At 43.1% G+C, this 17,793-nt stretch overlaps 1 long non-coding RNA gene across 1 annotated transcript in view; it reads left to right on the top strand.

Moving 5' to 3' along the window:
• The window catches only part of LOC122924657, a 36,343-nt gene extending 23,755 nt beyond the window's left edge, over positions 1 to 12,588 (top strand). Inside the window, exons 2-3 of the long non-coding RNA XR_006387421.1 lie at positions 10,038 to 10,135; positions 12,523 to 12,588. This is a non-coding gene — a long non-coding RNA (uncharacterized LOC122924657). The remainder of the gene's footprint in view (positions 1 to 10,037; positions 10,136 to 12,522) is intronic.
• The last annotated feature ends 5,205 nt before the right edge of the window (positions 12,589 to 17,793 follow it).

Genomic DNA, 17,793 nt, shown 5'->3' with positions numbered 1-17,793 from the left:
AAGGTTTTATAGAACTTAACAAACTCACGCTCAATCTCCTCTGGGCACGTAGTAACCACCCCCTTTTCCAATCTGATATTTTTTATTCTGTTGATGTTTTTTTTTATTTTGAATCAGAGATGATAAAAGATTTCCAGGTTTCCCTGCCTGAGTGAAATATTTGGCTCCTGTAAAGAAAACCCTATGTTGTGCTTTTTCTAATAGATAATTTGTATTCTCCAGTCTAGCTTCTTCAAACTGTTGTGCAGCAGAGTTCATATTGTTAACAATCTCTCCCTGTAAGGATTGGACCCTTCTTTTTAAGGCTAGTTCTTTTGCCGCTTATTTTTATTTTTTTTTCCAGTTAATTTGGGCGATATAAACTCCACGCAAAAACGCTTTAAAAAAATCCCATACAAACTGCATAGGTGCTGACGGAGCATTTAATGGCCAAAATTCCCGGATTTCATTTGTTATATTTTCCTGCTCCTTAACCAACTTAATCCAATGGGGGTTTAGTCTGAAGCTTCTCGTTTTCTTCTTGTAATGCCCCATTTTAATCGTTACCACTATTGGAGAATGATCGGAGATCGTATGTATTTCGTACCTCAGTTTTGTTACCATATCTAAAAAAATCGAGATTAGCTAAAGCTTTATCTATTTTAGACATCACTGTATTTGCTCGACTAAAACAAGAAAATACTCTTTTTTTCTCCATACAGATATCACCAAATGTCTGTCAATGCCATTTCCCGGCAGATCCTTCATTTGATTTATATACATGATCCTTGGAGAATCTATCTTCCTCTAGGGTCATTATGTCATTAAAGTCCCCAGTTACCAGAACTAGGCACCTTGCTCTAGAACCAATAAAGTCCACCAGGTATGACATAACAGACATAGAAAAAGGTGGGGGAACATACACAAATGCCAATATGCAAACAGTACCATTTAGCTTACAGTACAAGAAAACAAATCTACCTTCTCTATCAATTCTGTAGGCAATTGGAATATAGTCCACACTCTGTGGACATACAGTTGTGTTCAAAATTATTCAACCCCCAATGCTGTAAAGGGTTTTAGGGAATTTAGTGTACATTTGTAGTGTACATTGTGTAATTGTTCAGAATGAAATCTTACAAGGACTTTTTAAAGAACCAAATGCAACTAAAATGACATCAATTGTTTTTGTATTACAGTATTAAATGTTTTTTTTGTTGTGATTTCTTCATTGACACAGTTATTTAACCCCTTAAAGACTACCACTCTTAAGAACAGAGGTTCATTCAAGTGTTTTTGATCAGGTATTGAAAACACCTGTGGATGTCAAGGATCAGCAATCAAGCATAATAAGCACCAATTAGGCAGATTTAAAAGGACTGTGATACTCAGCTCCTTCTAGACATTTACTGGTTTGTTTACAAACATGGTGAAGTCAAGAGAATGGTCCAGGAAGACAAGAGAAGAGGTGATTTCTCTTCACAGGAAGGGTAATGGCTATAAGAAGATTGCAAAGATGTTAAACATACCAAGAGACACCATAGGAAGCATCGTTCGCAAATTCAAGGCAAAGGGCACTTTTGAAACGCTACCTGGTCGTGGCAGAAAGAAGATGCTGACTTCGACTGCTGTGCGTTACCTGAAGCGCAAAGTGGAGAAAAGTCCCCGTGTGACTGCTGAGGAACTGAAAAAAGATTTGTCAGATGTGGGTACTGAAGTTTCGGCTCAGACAATAAGGCGCACACTGCGTAATGAAGGCCTCCATGCCAGAACTCCCAGGCGCACACCCTTGTTGTCTCCAAAGAATAAGAAGAGTCGACTGCAGTATGCCAAAAGTCATGTGGACAAACCACAAAAGTTTTGGGATAGTGTTCTGTGGACTGATGAAACTAAATTAGAACTGTTTGGGCCCATGGATCAACGCTATGTTTGGAGGAGGAAGAACAAGGCCTACTGTGAAGCATGGCGGGGGGTCAATCATGCATTGGGGCTGTTTTGCTTCTACAGGTACAGGGAATCTTCAGCGTGTGCAAGGTACCATGAATTCTCTTCAGTACCAGGAGATATTGGATGAAAATGTGATGCAGTCCGTCACAAACCTGAGGCTTGGGAGACGTTGGACCTTTCAACAGGACAATGATCCCAAGCATACATCCAAGTCCACTAGAGCATGGTTGCAGATTAAAGGCTGGAACATTTTGAAGTGGCCATCGCAGTCACCAGACTTAAATCCGATTGAGAACCTCTGGTGGGACTTAAAGAAAGCAGTTGCAGCGCGCAAGCCTAAGAATGTGACTGAACTGGAGGCTTTTGCCCATGAAGAATGGGTGAAGATACCCGTAAATCGCTGCAAGACACTTGTGTCAAGCTATGCTTCACGTTTAAAAGCTGTTATAACTGGAAAAGGATGTTGTACTAAGTACTAAGATTGAATGTCACTTGGGGGTTGAATAAAACTGATAATGATGTGATCACAGAAAATACATTTGTGGTTATTTCATTATAAATGTTATGTTATATTTGTCTGACTTACAAGTGCCTCTTTGATTTAATTGTAAACAAGATGACTGAAATGATCAAAATCAATGTCAAACTGGCCAAAACACTCAATTTCAGTGGGGGTTGAATAATTTTGAACACAACTGTAAACACTAACACCTCCAGGGCTCCAGATGGCGACCAAAATTGTCGCCAATGCGACTTAGAATTTACAAATGGCGACAAGACTTAGTCTTGTCGCTATTTGCGACTATACCCGCCACCGCAGCTCTGCAGTTGAATACAGCGGCGGGGCACAGGAGATGATAGTTCCCTGCCCCGCCGCCGATGTTCTTAGCAGCGCAGTGGAGGAGGAGTCTCTCCCTCCCCCCTGTGCTGCCGCTGCCAATAGGAAAAGAGCGATGGAAGGAGGAGGGGAAGGGCTGTGGCCACTGCACCACCAATGAAGATAACTGAGCTCTTAATACAAATACAGGAGGCGGGTGCCGGAATCAAATAGCCGACCTCTGACAGGGAGCTGCGATCAGCGGCAGTTAACCCCTCAGGTACCGCACCTGAAGGGTTAACTCAACTGCCGCTGATCGCAGCTCCCTGTCAGAGGTGGGGTGTTGGCTATTTGATTCCGGCACCCGCCTCCTGTATTTGTATTAACAGCTCAGTTATCTTCATTGGTGGCGCAGTGCGCCCTCCCCATTATAATAAACATTGGTGGCACAGTGCGCCCCCCCAGTATAAGAAACATTGGTGGCACAGTGCGCCCTCCCAGTATAAGAAACATTGGTGGCACAGTGCACCCCCCCAGTATAAGAAACCTTGGTGGCACAGTGGGAAGTGCCAATGAGGGTTAGAAAAAATAAAATAAATTAACTCTCCTCCTCCAATTGATCGCGTAGCTGCCGGTCTCCTGTTCTTTCTTTAGGACCTGTGGTGACGTCACTGAGCTCAACACATGGTCCATTACCATAGTGATGGATCATGTGATGAGCACAGTGATGTCACCACAGGTCCTGAAGAAAGAACAGGAGACGATTTTTTTAACCCTCATTGGGACTGCCCACTGCGCCACCAATGTTTATTATATTGAGGGGGGGGGGCGCACTGCGCCACCAATTTTTATTATATTGGGGGGGCGCACTGTGCCACCAATGTTTATTATATTGGGGGGCGCACTGCGCCACCAATGTTTATTATATTGAGGGGGGCGCACTGCGCCACCAATGTTTATTATATTGGGGGGGCGCACTGTGCCACCAATGTTTATTATATTGGGGGGCGCACTGCGCCACCAATGTTTATTATACTGGGGTGTTGGGGGGGCGCAGTGCGCCACCAATGTTTATTATATTAGGGGGCGCAGTGCGCCACCAATGTTTATTATATTGGGGGCGCACTGCGGCACCAATGTTTATTATATTGAAGGGCGCACTGTGCCACCAATGTTTATTATATTAGGGGGGCGCACTGCGCCACCAATGTTTATTATATTGGGGGGGGCGCACTGCGCCACAAATGTTTATTATACTGGGGTGTTGGGGGGCGCACTGCGCCACCAATGTTTATTATACTGGGGTGTTGGGGGGGCGCACTGCGCCACCAATGTTTATTATACTGGGGTGTATATAATGTTTATTATATTGACCTTCTACTAAGCATTCTGTATTAAAGAATGCTATTATTTGCTTGCAATTTTCACGCAGCTCCATTAACTTCTATAGGGCCTGCGTTGCGTGAAAAACGCACAACATAGAGCATGCTGCGATTTTCATGTAACGCACAAGTGATGCGTGAAAATCAGCGCTCATGTGCACAGCCCCATAGAAGTGAATGGGTCCGGATTTAGTGCGGGTGCATTCCGGTATTTTGAATGCCGGATCTGGCACTAATACATTCCTATTGGGAAAAATGCCGGATCTGGCATTCAGGCAAATCTTCAGTTTTTTTCGCCAGAGATAAAACTGTAGCATGCTGTGGTTTTATCTTTTGCCTGATCAGTCAAAATGACTGAACTGAAGACATCCTGAACGGATTGCTCTCCATTCAGAATGCATGGGGATATGCCTGATCAGTTCTTTTCTGGTATAGAGCCCCTAGGACGGAACTCTATGAAAAGAAAAAAGCTAGTGTGAAAGTACCCTAAAATATTAAGTTTAAATCCCCCCTTTCCCAATTTTACATATAAAATATACAGGGAGTGCAGAATTATTAGGCAAGTTGTATTTTTGAGGATTAATTTTATTATTGAACAACAACCATGTTCTCAATGAACCCAAAAAACTCATTAATATCAAAGCTGAATATTTTTGGAAGTAGTTTTTAGTTTGTTTTTAGTTTTAGCTATTTTAGGGGGATATCTGTGTGTGCAGGTGATTATTACTGTACATAATTATTAAGCAACCTAACAAAAAACAAATATATACCCATTTCAATTATTTATTTTTACCAGTGAAACCAATATAACATCTCAACATTCACAAATATACATTTCTGACATTCAAAAAAAAAAAAAAAAAAAATCTGTGACCAATATAGCCACCTTTCTTTGCAAGGACACTCAAAAGCCTGCCATCCATGGATTCTGTCAGTGTTTTGATCTGTTCACCATCAACATTGCGTGCAGCAGCAACCACAGCCTCCCAGACACTGTTCAGAGAGGTGTACTGTTTTCCCTCCTTGTAAATCTCACATTTGATGATGGACCACAGGTTCTCAATGGGGTTCAGATCAGGTGAACAAGGAGGCCATGTCATTAGATTTTCTTCTTTTATACCCTTTCTTGCCAGCCACGTTGTGAAGTACTTGGACGCGTGTGATGGAGCATTGTCCTGCATGAAAATCATGTTTTTCTTACCTTGCAGACTTCTTCCTGTACCACTGCTTGAAGAAGGTGTCTTCCAGAAACTGGCAGTAGGACTGGGAGTTGAGCTTGACTCCATCCTCAACCCAAAAAGGCCCCACAAGCTCATCTTTGATGATACCAGCCCACACCAGTACTCCACCTCCACCTTGCTGGCGTCTGAGTCGGACTGGAGCTCTCTGCCCTTTACCAATCCAGCCATCTGGCCCATCAAGACTCACTCTCATTTCATCAGTCCATAAAACCTTAGAAAAATCAGTCTTGAGATATTTCTTGGCCCAGTCTTGACGTTTCAGCTTGTGCGTCTTGTTCAGTGGTGGTCGTCTTTCAGCCTTTCTTACCTTGGCCATGTCTCTGAGTATTGCACACCTTGTGCTTTTGGGCACTCCAGTGATGTTGTAGCTCTGAAATATGGCCAAACTGGTGGCAAGTGGCATCTTGGCAGCTGCACGCTTGACTTTTCTCAGTTCATGGGCAGTTATTTTGCGCCTTGGTTTTTCCACACGCTTCTTGCGACCCTGTTGACTATTTTGAATGAAACGCTTGATTGTTCGATGATCACGCTTCAGAAGCTTTGCAATTTTAAGAGTGCTGCATCCCTCTGCAAGATATCTCACTATTTTTGACTTTTCTGAGCCTGTCAAGTCCTTCTTTTGACCCATTTTGCCAAAGGAAAGGCAAATAATTATGCACACCTGATATAGGGTGTTGATGTCATTAGACCACACCCCTTCTCATTACAGAGATGCACATCACCTAATATGCTTAATTGGTAGTAGGCTTTCGAGCCTATACAGCTTGAACTAAGACAACATGCATAAAGAGGATGAGGTGGTCAAAATACTCATTTGCCTAATAATTCTGCACATAGTGTATAAACAATAAATAAACATATTAAATAGCGCTGTCCAAACTATTAAATTATTAAAAAATATCTCCGAAGCGTTGTTACGATACCAAAATTTTGATTCGGTTTCGATTTGGCGACAAAACACTTGATTTCGCTCCTAAATTTTTCAGTTCAGGAGCCAATGGCTACTAGGTATTTTTTTTTGTCTGGAGCACTGACTTCGGGAGTAGGCCAAGAAGCAAGCATGGTAGTCATATTTTGCCCATTTCCTTTTTGCAATATTGATATTCTCGTAGGTAAGATGTGTTTCAAGAAGACATATAATCGCGGGATGATGTTTTGCAACTACATCAAACACAACCACCCGTTTCGCTCTTTCGGCCATCCCCCGTATATTCCACGTAAATATTCTATTCATGTATCCTTGCACTTAAGACTGCAACCGCCGCCACCCCACCACGGAGGGAGAGAGAGAGACCACCCCATAGTGACCACCAACATCCCATCCTTCCACCCACATCATCCCACTGCCAGAATACCCTCCCATCCTATTCTCCCCTCCCTTCCCCATCCTGGTCAGACGAACCCGACAGTTCACTAACCTCTTATGCATTCACCCCTCCCTCCCACCTCCCCACCCGGCCTCCATTACGAATAATCTTACTTATAACATTATTATATACTCAGGAGCCAATCCCCCTACCATCCAACCACTCTCGAACCTCCTCTGGTTGAGTGAAAAAGTGTGCTTGCTCCTGATAGATCACTCTCAGTTTAGTGGGATAGAATAAAGAGTATTTAATCTTAGCTACTGCTATTCTCTTCTTAACCTCTCTGAATTCTCGACGTTTAGCTTCGGTTGCCCACAAATAATCCGGGTAAATTTCTATTTTCCTTCCTGTAAATTCTAAAAGAGGGAGGTTTCTTTTATTTTTCATAATAATATCCCTATCCCGGGCATTTATCATTTTAGCTAAGATTGGTATTGGCGGGCTCCCAACTGGTAATTGTTTAGTTGGTATCCGGTGGGCTCTCTCCACCAAAAACCATATAGAGAATTGATCCTCACTGAACATTTCTAGTAACCATTGCTGAATAAACCCACTCGGGTCTTCTTTTTCCACCCCTTCAGGAAACCCAACCAAACGTATGTTCGCCCTGCGGGATCTATCCTCTATTTCAGTAACTCTTTCCTGTAGTGCTTTCTTTTCTGTTTCCATCACCTCTACTCTATTCTTAATCCCATCCACCTCCTCTTTTAAGTCCCTTGTGGTCACCTGAAGATCCTTGACTTTCTCACGTAGTTTATTCATCTCATCTTTAATCAAAGACAAGTCTGCTTGTACTATAGAAATTTTTGCAGAAAGATCTCCCAATGCAAGATTTCATTGCTGTACAGCATTCAGGATATCTGTCAGCTTCTTATCCACCGTTTCTATTCTCTCCTCCATTGGAGCATTCTTATTACCCCTCCCTTCTTCTCTGTCACTAGCTTCCTCTATATTTTGTGGGTCTATCAGATCAGCTTTATTTTCTTTATTGACCTAGTTTTATATTGTCGTGATTTCAGAAATTTGTCTATTTTTGAGATTGGACTACTTCCACTTACACCCAGAGATTTTGTATCTTTTGGTGGCATTGTATTATCAGTTTATTAGATAAAGTCCCTTTTAGGAACCCTCGGGATATTATTAGTAATAACACATCTATGGTCTATTCAGACCCTAAATTCCCTGTAGGGGTCCCTAACTGAAAATAAAAATATTTCTTTATTAGTTATTATTTTTAAATAAATGAACCAAACAACTATAGAAAACTATTAAAATAATCAGTGTCTGATGGAGGGTACAATTGGAGTGTATGAATGTATTTGCCTTTGTCACATGTAGCCACTATGGAGTGCAGTGCCTCCCATTCATTTATATGGGGTATAGCTGCACTTACAAGCCTCTGCTAATACTTTGTTTGTGCATTCATACAATGTGATGGCAGATTGGGCGCTCCTATTAAGATCCTTTTATCGTTCAGCCTTTAAATTCAGGCTGGACAACAGTGAAACAATGTTGCTAGGTTTATGTGTACTTTTGAAGCTGCCACTAGTCTGCTCAATTCACTTGTCTCTAGGCTACACTCTACACTTTTGTGCTACTGACTGCTCTATTTCATCCATAGAAGTCACTGTTCGCGCTAAACCGCTCATGTGGCATGCTCAATTCCACTCCTCAATGTCTGGTGCTGTCTCTGCAGCGTACTCTTTTATTACTAGTCCCTAACATTTCAGGCACTGTTTAAAATACAGGACGTCATACCACCCCTCCCGACATGTTTCGCCACGCTCGGTGGCTTTGTCAGGGGATGTGGGGTATGTGGACGCCGCGCGCATGTCTCGACCCTCCTAAATAAATTTCTAGGTCCCGCCCACCTGTCCCAAGTTTCCCTTCAGCCAATCACTGTGGGCGCTCCGGTAAGGTCCTCAAGTCAAAGCACAGGATGTCTCTCTGACACACATCCTGTGCGCTATTCTCCTCCCCCTTAGTGACTCACTGCTGACGTCACATTTGTTTCGTCAGATGACTAATGGGGCGGTACCCACCAGGGCGGTACCCAGTAAGGTCCTCAAGTCAAAGCACATGATGTCTCCCTGACCTCCCTGACGCACATACTGTGCGCTATTCTCCTCCCCCTTTGTGACTCACTGCTGACGTCACACTTGTTTCGTCAGATGACTAATGGGGCAGTACCCACCAAAGCGAATTAGGTGAGATCGTCACTTCTCTCCACCTTTTGTTCGCCCAACCCCATCTCCTTCTCCTTAATTACACTTTTAACCCATCCATGTCCCTCATTGACATACTATATTTAATGCATGCCACCTTACTGTATACACCATTAGGTGCAGAATTAGTCTGCAATTTACATTCTGTATGAGGGGGACGGACAAGCAGCGTTTTTGGAGTATGGGGTTTAACACTCTGTCAGTCACAATGGGTTGATGTTTTAATATTAATTATATTTTCAATATAACATATGGAGTCCCCACTATTTTTAAGGATATGTCCACAGGGGCTCCACAGACATCTGACCTGTATTTGGACCCATTCTCGGAGCTGCCTATATCAGTTGTCCACCATACTTTATACATGACCAAGAGAGCTCTTTTGCTCTAAATCATATATATCCATGCGTATGATGCTACGGCTGTCTCTTTTAATATGGATTAGGTGGTATTTTGATAGTCGGGCCGCAATAATTCCTCAATTAAACTGGGGTCTGAGATGCAATTTTTCCTAGTTTATTGCTTCAATTTCTTATCACAGATTATTTTAGTTTGCAATCAAGTATGTATATTTCCTTAAATTGTGCTATGTCAGATAAAGGCCGTATATGAGAAACCCTCATTTAGGCCGCCCGGACTCATAGTTTGTAATCTGTGTATCCATCTGGCCTCCTCCTGCAGAAGCTTTATGTCCAAATTCCCACTCCTAGGTCCCAGGGTTTTTCTCTCCAATCCCCAGAACTTAAGGACTTCCAAATTACCACCATGTACATATGTTATATGCCTGTAGAGTGACGTATCTTTACCCGTGTTGATGGTGCTGATGTGACCAGATATTCTACGCCTCAATTCCTGAGTGGTTTTACCCACATATAACTTTGGGCAGTTGCATGATGCAATGTAAATAATGCCACTGCTTCGGCAATTAAAGAACTCTTTGATCACATAAGTACGTCCATCCATGGGGTTTTTAAATTGTTTTACTTTAGGTAGGAATTTGCAAAAGGTACAGTTCCCACAGGGGAAGGATCCAGTGATACTGGATTTCAGCCAGCTTGTGTTTGTCATTTGTCTTTCAGGTAGGAAGCTATGGACGAGTTTGTCCCTCAGATTTGGTCCTCTCCTATACGTCACACTGGGGTATGATGGTAATACGTCTCGCAGTTGTTCATCACTGGTAAGTACCTGCCAATGTTTCTTAAGAATCTTCATCACCTGTTGGTTACCACAATCATAAGTTCCTATGCATCTGATCCTTTTGTCTTTTCCTTCTCTCTTCTGATTGGTTTTATATTCCTGAGATAATAATTCATCCCTATTTGTGCTTTTAGCACGATTGAATGCCTTCTTAAGGCATTTGCGTGGGTAACCCCTGCTCCTAAATCTATTATAGAGCTCATCTGCCTCTTTCTTAAAAGTCTCTTCGGTGGCACAATTCCTTCTGGCTCTCAAATATTGCCCCTTTGGTATTCCTTTTCTTAATGCCACTGGGTGCCAGCTCGTCCAGTGCAGGAGACTGTTTGTAGAGGTAGGTTTTCGAAAGATCTCTGTAAGGATTTGCCCATCTGCATCCTTCTGGATCAACAGGTCCAGGAAACATATTTGATTTGGATGAATTTCTGAGGTAAAGTGCATTCCAATGTCGTTGTGGTTGAGTCTATCCACAAAGGTGATGAATTCATCCTTCTCCCCCTCCCAGAAAATCAAAACATCGTCGATGAATCGTCCCCAAAATAAAACGTGACTGGTGAATGGTGCCATGTTATCTGTAAAGACTACAGTGTCTTCCCACCACCCCAGAAATAAATTTGCGAATGTCGGTGCACAGGGAGTCCCCATAGCGGTACCCTTCATCTGTTGATAAAAGGTACCGCTACAGAGAAAATAATTGTGAGTTAAAATAAATCTTAATAGTGATAAAATGAAATCATTGTGCTCCTGAAAATTTGTGCTCTTGGTATCCAGAAAGTGCTTTGTAGCCCGGATGCCCAGTTCATGATCTATATTGCTATAGAGGGCCTCTACGTCTAAGCTTGCCAGGTATGTGGACGAAGATAGGGAAATTCCCCTTATTTTCGTTAGTACGTCAGTGGTGTCTTTAATGTACGAAGGGAGAGATGACACAAAAGGCCTCAATATTTCATCCACATACTCACTGGCAGGTTGGCTTAGGGAGTCGTTGCCCGAAACTATCGGGCGTCCCGGTATTGGGTGCTTCCTCTTGTGCACCTTAGGTAGTGCATAAAAGGTAGGAATAGTGGGGCTTTTATTGTATAAGAAATCCAACTCATCCTTGGATATTAAATTATTTACTCTGGCTGTTGTCAAGATCTTTTTAAGATCTGCCAAATATCTCTTGGTTGGATTCTCCAATAAAATATGATAGATTTCTTTATTCCCCAATAAATTGTTGACCATGCTCTCATAGTCCTTCCTATTTTGGATGACTATGTTGCCCCCCTTATCACTTGGTTTTACTATTATGTCTTTGTTGGTTTTTAACTCATCCAATGACTCAAGTTCTTCCTTGGTTAGGTTCCCAGGGCTCAAGTCCCTGTTTATTCTGACCTTATTTATGTCATGGGATACCAACTGCACAAATGTGTCAATTTTTTGAAACTGTGAGAAGGGGGGAGTCCATTTGGACCTTGGTTTGAGGTCCGTTAATGGGGGCATGATCTCTACACTGGCACCTTCACTTTCCAAGTATAGACTCTCCAATATATCTAGAGCTTGCTGCTCTTTCTGGATAAGTTTACCAGTTTCTATGTTTGTGCTTGAGAATTGCTTATGCAATGCCAATTTTCGTGCAAATAAATTGATATCTTTTATCCAGTTGAATTTATCAAAATTCGGTACTGGCGTGAACGTAAGACCTTTCTCTAATACAGTAATTTGTGTTTCTGTTAGAGTCTGTGATGAAAGGTTTATAATCTGGGTCGATTCAATATTTCCACTCTGGGCTACTTCATATTGTATCCCCACTTTTCTCTGTCCCTCTGTTGGACATTGCTCTGTCCTAAAAAAAGAGGGGCAATAGATGGTGTACCATACAGGTTTGATGGTCCAGCCGCAATTGGACCTTGATTTTGTGATGCCACTGCATTTGTGCCACCTGTATTTCCATGTGTGGGTACCAATGCTGTGGTTTCCAAGGGGGTCGATACAACAGGAGGTACTTTGGATCTCACGGAGGCCACTTGATCTATCTTGTTCTGAGTCCCCATATTTAGGTTGGAAAATGCAAAACCACCCAAAAAGGAAGATGTACCACTTGCTTGTGGTTGGGCACATTCTAATGTGTCTGTTTTGTGATTACCCGTTTTTTTCTGATTTCTGAATCTGTTGTGTCGCACCTTTCTTTTAATCCCCCCCCCTATTTCTAGGGTCTTGATTGTTTGTACTTTCAGTGCCAGATGTATCAGATTCTGAGTAATCCGTATATCGTGCACGTCTAATTGGGTTGTTTTGCCTATTTCTCCAACTGTAAACGCGATTGGAGTCAAAATCCAGCCTGTCCCGGATATATTTACGATGTTTCCTCTCTTTTATTTCCTCTTTTAGGATTTCCAGATCCTTCTGCAATTTTGACTCCTGATTTTTAAAATCCGGATGTAGTCCAAAGGTGAATATCTCTTTAACTTCCTGATTTAATTGCTCTGCTGTACGTTCCAGGCACTTTTTCTCATACTCGACCATAAATCTCATGAGCTTCAAAGAGCTCTCTGTTTGGATTTCCTCCCACCCTTTGATGTAATCAGGATCCTCAGTATGGACGTTAGGTCTCAGGGTGCTTCTCAGGCCTCTATACACTATTTTCTGATTCAAGTATGTCTCAAGGCTGGCTATTTCCCTGTATTATCAGGAAACAACCCTGGGTGTATAGAAGCGGAGAAGCAACAAGAAAAAAAAATAAAAAAAGGAGAGAGAGAGAGCAGTTATAAAGAACAGTTATAAAATCAACAGCGGTGTCCTTCTACATAACAATAGTGATCCGCAATCTAAATTTTTACTCTGTGGCGAAGTTAGGGCCAGACTGATAAGTCCACACTTTTCTTGACTCGTCCAGATCAGTAGTGTCAGTCTGGGGGAAAAAAAAATGGACATACAATTCCAATGAATTTCATCTCCCCGCACGTCAGGCAGAGTCGCGGACCAGCACGCATTAAAATCTGTCTAACTTGTATACCCACACCCAACAGTTACACATTCCTTATGGACACACAAAAGGCTCAGAGGACACCACGTGATGCCACTGCCAATCTCCACAGCAGGGGACAGTTTCATCCTAGTTAGTTACATAGAGTTAGGCAGTATAAATACCCCACATGTGACCCCATTTTGGAAAGAAGACACCCCAAGGTATTCAATAAGGGGCATGGCGAGTTCATAGACATTTTTTTGACACAAGTTAGCGGAAATAGATTTTTTTTTTTTTCCTCACAAAATCTCCCTTTACGCTAACTTGGGACAAAGATTTCAATCTTTCATGGACTCAATATGCCCCTCAGCGAATACCTTGGGGTGTCTTCTTTCCAAAATGGGGTCAGTTGTGGGGTGTTTGTAGTGCCCTGGCATTTGAGGGTCTCCGCAATCATTACATGTATGGCCAGCATTAGGAGTTTCTGCTATTCTCCTTATATTGAGCATACAGGTAATGAGATTTTTTTTTTTTCCGTTCAGCCTCTGGGCTGAAAGAAAAAATGAACGGCACAGATTTCTTCATTCGCATCGATCAATGTGGATGAAAAAATCTCTGCCAAAAAAAAAAAAAGGAGGGGAAAGGCGTCTGCCAGGACATAGGAGCTCCGCCCAACATCCATACCCACTTAGCTCGTATGCCCTGGCAAACCCGATTTCTCCATTCACATCAATCGATGTGGATGAATAAATCATTGCCGGGATTTTTAATTTTTTTTTATATACAAAGTGTTTGCCAAAGCATATGAACACCGCCGCCTCCTCAGCTCATATGCCTCGGCAAACGTATCTTTTACTGCAGAGGAGAAATCTCGTCTTGCAGCGCCGCATACACCGACTTTTGTGTAATCTGACAGCAGCCCAATGCTTCTGTCAGAATGCACATCAGTGCTGCAGCTAGTCGATCGGTTGGTACACCTGGAAGGTAAAAAAAAAGAAAAAACCAGGCCGCAACGCAATAAATTTATTAACTTTATAATAACATTTGAACGGAGCATAAAAAACTTTATTTAACTTTTTGAACACAACGTTAACTTTTTTGCTTACTGGTGTTTTTTTTTTTTTTTTTTTTTTTTTTTTTTACCTTTATAGGACAAACCTCTCCTTCCCCATGGGACAATGTGCAAAGCGCAAATTGCCCAAAGATGTGGCGAAGTACATTATGCACTTTGTCCCAGGTGAAAGGAGAGGTTTGCAGCAGCTGTGAGTGAAAGGGCCCTAATAGCCCTGTGTGCCTGTCCTGTGAGATGCAATCCCTATATTAAGTGTACCTGTGTGTGGTACTTCCATAAACACTCCCCTAAGCATAGGGCAGGGTGGTCAGGGCAGTGAGGACAGAAATAGCGAGTGTCACGCCTTATTCCACTCCTGCTACAGACACGACATCTTTTTCGGGGTGACGGTTGGGATGAGGTACCAGCAACGACATTGGGGAAATGTCGCTCGTGTAGACGGCTCACTACACTGGTGGATGGGGCCACGGAACCTCCTGGATACAGGAGGTTCTCGATGATCTCTTCCTGAAATTTGAGGAAGGATCCTGTTCTCCCAGCCTTACTGTAGAGAACAAAACTATTATATACAGCCAATTGAATTAAATATACAGACACCTTCTTATACCAGCGTCTGGTGCGTCGGGAAACTTAATAGGGAGACAACATCTGGTCATTGAAGTCCACCCCTCCCATGAGCGAATTATAGTCGTGGACACAGAGGGGCTTTTCAATTACACTGGTTACTCGTTCAATTTGTATTGTCGTGTCAGCATGAATGGAGGAGAGCATGTAAACGTTCTGCTTGTCTCTCCATTTCACCGCGAACAGTTCTTCATTACACAAGGCAGCCCTCTCCTCCCTTGCAAGACGGGTGGTAACGAGCCATTGGGGGAAGCCCCGGCGACTAGGTCGCGCGGTGCCACAGCATCCAATCTGTTCTAGGAACAAATGCCTGAAGAGGGGCACACTTGTGTAGAAATTGTCCACATAAAGATGGTACCCCTTGCCAAATAAGGGTGACACCAAGTCCCAGACTGTCTTCCCACTGCTCCCCAGGTAGTCAGGGCAACCGACCGGGTCCAGGGTCTGATCTTTACCCTCAGAGATCCGAAATTTGTGGGTATAGCCTGTGGTCCTTTCACAGAGCTTATACAATTTGACCCCATACCAGGCGCGCTTGCTTGGGATGTATTGTTTGAAGCCAAGGCGTCCGGTAAAATGTATAAGGGACTCGTCTATGCAGATGTTTTGCTCAGGGGTATACAAATCTGCAAATTTGTTGTTGAAGTGGTCTATGAGGGGCCGAATTTTGTGGAGCCGGTCAAAAGCTAGGTGGCCTCTGGGACGGGAGGTGGTGTTATCGCTAAAGTGCAGGAAACGCAGGATGGCCTCAAATCGTGCCCTGGACATGGCAGCAGAGAACATAGGCATGTGATGAATTTGGTTCGTTGACCAATATGTCCGCAATTCATGCTTTTTGGTTAGACCCATGTTGAGGAGAAGGCCCAGAAAAATGTTTAATTCGGAAACTTGGACGGTTTTCCACCTGACCCGCTGGATTCGTCAGATGAGGGTTCCCATTCCTCACCCGACTGGGTCAGAATCCTGTAGGCCTCTTCAGAAGAATAACCCTTGTTTGACATTTGGACTACTAAATTTAGGGGGTATTCCCTGAGACTACCCAAGAAAAAAAGCAAGCCTGTCTTACAAATGGGAGGCTAGCGAAGTACCGGAGGCCGCTGCGATTGATAAAAAAAAAATTTGTCACTGCAGCGGGGCGGGCGTGGGTGAACGCACGTGTGGGCGACCGATCAGGCCTGATCGGGCAAACACTGCGTTTTGGGTGGAGGGCGAGCTAAGGTGACACTAATACTATTATAGATCTGACTGTGATCAGTTTTGATCACTTACAGATACTATAAAAGTGCAAATGCTTATTTTTGAGAGGAATATAGACAATAAGTGAAGCTGTGTACTTATAAGGGAGGCATGTTCCTAAAAACTCAGTAGTCTGTACATATTGCAGTGATCCTTTATTTTCCCTTGGCTAGCAAAACAGAGTTCCTAACGAGCCAAGCTAGAGTGAAGACCTGTTTTTGTGTGCTTTGCCAAATAGGCCCTCAAACAACTCTTCACAAAGGAAACCCCCATTCCTGTGAGTGAAAGCTGCCAGAAAAAGCAACTTTGCTGAGAACTACCTCTGAGAGAAAGAAGCATTGTAATTTTGTAAATGGTTGAGGACCATGTAGGCCATGCTTGGATTGAGTCAGCAAGGCCCCTTGCAGACGTGCGTGAGCGGATTAGGTCCGGATGCGTTGCAAATGCGTTCAGTGAAAAATGCGCGATTTTGCAAGCAAGGGCATTCAGTTTTACCTGCAATCACACTCAGTTGTTCAGGTTTTATTGCATGGGTGCAATGCGATCTAATGCGTTTTGCACATGCGTGATAAAAAACTGAAAGTATACAAACAACATCTCTTAGCAACAATCCGTGAAAAAAGCATCGCATCCGCACTTAATTGCGGATGCGATGCGATTTTCATGCAGCCCCATTCACTTCTATGGGGCCAAAATCGCAGAATATAGAACATGGTGGGATTTTCACGCAACGCACAAGTGATGAGTAAAAACCAACGCTCATGTACACAGCCCCATTGAAATGAATGGGTCCGGATTCCGTGCGAGCACAATGCATTCGCATCACGCATTGCACCCGGACGGAATACTCGCTCATGTGAAAGGGGCCTAAAGGTAACACATGCCTATGGCTTTAGACTGGTATGGTGCTTACCACACATCTGAGATGCACTGGCCATCCAGTCTAGGACTGCACCCGTGGACTGGGCATTGCAGATAGATTTGGGGAATTGCATGCCTGTGGTCATTTGGGAATGGGATTGCTGGATTTTCTAGGGAGTGAGACTCAGGGAGAATTATCATTATTATTATTGCCACCTTCTATGTACAGCCTTTTGGGAAAAAGCCTACTCTGAAGTACTTCAGAACTGTGCGGGGTGCATGTAAATATACTGTGAACCCCCATCATCTGTTCAGTAAAGGAGAGACTTTATTTTGCCATAATCACGCTGGCCTTGTCTGTGGTCTTCATACCCAATCATTATCATCCTCCTCTTGTTCTTCTGCCTTTCACCCCGCTGCTTATTCTGACATCATGGGCAACTTAGCCACCACCAGGCAGGAAACCCCACCAGTCCAGGATGTGTGTCCCGAAGGGGAAAAAGGTTGTGACTAGGGATGAGCGAATCGACTTCGGATTAAACATCCGAAGTCAATTCACATAAAAATTTGTTCTAATACTGTATAGAGCAGGAGTTATTGCTTCGTGAAATCTTGCGAGACTTCGCGCCATGACTTCATAAATTAATTTGTACTGTAAAAAAACATTTCCTGAGCTTGGGTTTGGTTGCAAGGTACCACTTGGAACCGAACCCGAGTTCGGGAAATGGTTTTTACAGTACAAATTAATTTATGACGTTATTGGGCGAAGTCTCTCGAGACTTTGCAAAGCAATAACTTTGGCTAATTGGAGCCGATACATTCTAAGGCTACTTTCACACTTGCGTTCAGAGCGGATCCGTCTGAGACTCATATAATGCAGACGGTGTCTCCGTTCAGTACG

The sequence above is a fragment of the Bufo gargarizans genome, chromosome 1 (assembly GCF_014858855.1).
Source record: "Bufo gargarizans isolate SCDJY-AF-19 chromosome 1, ASM1485885v1, whole genome shotgun sequence".
Lineage (NCBI taxonomy): Eukaryota > Metazoa > Chordata > Amphibia > Anura > Bufonidae > Bufo > Bufo gargarizans.
The sequence above is the reverse complement of the archived record's forward strand: the minus strand, read 5'-3'. Positions and strand labels throughout refer to the sequence as shown.